Here is a 2744-nt window from a genome sequence, read left to right as displayed (position 1 = left end):
CTCTTTGTACCTCTTAGCATTAGCAGGCCTTGGCAGTACTCGAACTGTCCAACATGTATCGATAACAGACTGATTTTAAGGTAAAAAATAGTTTTTATGACCTTACCTTTGATAATCGAGAGAGTTTCCAGTTTTCAAAAAAAAAAAAAAAAAATGATGAGTACCTGTGGCTACATTTTCAATTTTTGTGACAACAAAGTGGTTTATAGAAAGTTGTAACACTTTTAAAACCAACGGACAGAGTACGATTAACCTTTCGATAGCCCCCGAAGAAGCCCTGGTTAATTGATCCATGACTTCGGTTGTAATGAAATAGGATTTATGTTCTTTGCGTTTCTCAGCATTGTATGCTATATAGTGGAGCCGAAACCTAGTCATCCATAAGTTACTTTCCATTGTGGCGAGAAGTATGAATCTTCTGAGCAGAGGATGATAGACGCTAGCAGTCAGTGAAACCTAACCTTTGCACCTCTTTACTTTCCCCTCGAAAAAAAAATTAGTTACTCGAGACATGGTCTTCACTGTTCTGTTTGGTTCTGTCCGTATTCTGTGCGAATTTTGCTCTAAACTTACTGGTCTTAAAAACAAAATGACGGCTTATCAGGATTACCACGCCGGTCATTTAATATTATAAACATAATATGGGTCACGAGAGTCGGCCAAAGGAACAGGTGTTTTAAAAATATTATTTAAGATAGGTCTACCAACTATCATACTTTATTGGTCTATCAAAACGTTTATTTCAAGTTTTTTGCTCATGTTTACCCGCAACCCGCGCTATTTACTAGCGACCCGCGCTGATTAGACACTCCGTCACCAAATCGGCATAATTTGTAAGATCTTGTAACTATTTTAATCAGGCCAACCCGAAACTACACTCTATCAAAACCTTTGACATGTTTGACGGTCGTTGTATAGTAGGAGCCATAATCGCGAGATTGGTTCAACAGGGTACCCCCCCTCCCATCCCACTGCCGCGTCACAGTGATATGTGTATCCCCGTGATATGTGTATCCCCGCACACATATCACTAGTGATATGTGTATCCCCTCCAAAATGGCGACCAGTGATATGTGTATCCCCCACCCCCCTCCCCTCTACTTTAAAAAGCAATATCCTCCTTGAAAGCGCTCTCGTCGTCCGGTCGCTTACTGGACGAACGACTAACCCAAAACACAAATCTCAATTTTTGTAGTTGAAAAAGTTTACGTATCTGCTGCTGGAATTGTGTTCTTGATCCTAACTGGTTTTCTGCGAGCAGGATATAATGAACTTAAAGTTGAACACCAAATGGATCTAGATATATTTCAATTTGAGTTTCACGGCACCGGATTTCTAGGACGATATTAATTGCGCGGTGCATTCTCACCCCTCGAGTAACGCATATTCTCCACTGTTCATCGCCTTGTTTGCATCTGAATTATTCGTGGAGTGAAACACATATCACGGCTTCGACCCGATCGCCATAAAATGATTAGTGGCACTCGTGTATCCCCTGCATCCGCTTTTCAGTTCGACTTTTTGTAAGATATGTTAAGTCTCAAGCTGTATACATTGCTATACTGCGAATATTGCTAGCACGTTTCATAATATTCGACGTTTATTCCTCGGCAGTTAGCCTAGATTACGGCTGTCTTCAGGGGATACACATATCACTGCGCCATGTAATAATTAGTGATATGTGTATCCCCTGCATGCGGTCGACGACGGTGTACAACCGAGGTCAGTGAAACTCCAGAAATCCCAAGCTATGAATAAATGCCGGGTGTGAATATTTCTAGCGAGCCAGTTTTGACAATGCAAATGTTATGGGCATTTTTCTTCTTGGGTAGAAAGCCAATATAACAGCTGTGTCCATGGGGATACACATATCACTGGTTCATGAAATAATCAGTGATATGTGTATCCCTTATTATCCCGTGCACGCGTGCACGCGTTTTTAGTGGAATTATCGAGTTTCAAACTTCAGTGAACCCAAGCCGTGTAAAAACGTCGGGTGCTAATATTGCCTGCAGTTTTGACAAGGTTGATGCGCTATATTATAACAGTTGTGTTTCTGGGGATACACATATCACTGCGCCATGAAATAATTAGTGATATGTGTATCCCCTGCACGCGATTTCAGTTTAGATATTTAGACATTCGAGTTGCAAACTCCGCAAACCTCAACCTGGGTATAAACGTCGTTGCGAGTAAGCAGCCAGCACGTTTCGGCAATAATTGGCCATTTTCTTCGATCAGGTAGATAGCCAATCTAACGGCTGTGTTTAGGGGATACACACTGAGATCACTGCGCCATGAAATAATTAGTGATATGCGTATTCGCTGTTCGAAGTTTTAGTCAGATATACAATCGAGTCGGTTGGAACTCAACCAAACTCAAGAAATCCTAATCTGCTCCGTTGGACGCGAATTCATTTCTGGTTTCTTCTACTCTTTACAGCGCTCGTCGGAACCTCGCAACCGAGTCGCCATTTTGTTCGTTGAATGCCTAGGCGCGTATCAGTGTTTTGTGTATCCCCACGGGGGATACACATATCACTAGTGATATGTGTGCGGGGATACACATATCACGGGGATACACATATCACTGTGACACCGCCACCGTTGGAAAAAAAAGGGAAAAAATCCATTTATTGCATTTATACCTGGAAAGACGGAAATAAGAAAAATAAATTCACGCGGCGTAACGCGAGATGGTAAGGTGATCCCGCGTTGGCTACGCGTAAAACCGTCTTTCCCGC

This window comes from Orbicella faveolata, unplaced genomic scaffold (genome assembly GCF_042242905.1).
Source record: "Orbicella faveolata isolate gen_17 unplaced genomic scaffold, um_ofav_v1 contig_1, whole genome shotgun sequence".
Taxonomy (NCBI): Eukaryota; Metazoa; Cnidaria; class Anthozoa; order Scleractinia; family Merulinidae; genus Orbicella; species Orbicella faveolata.
Note: the sequence above shows the minus strand (reverse complement) of the source record.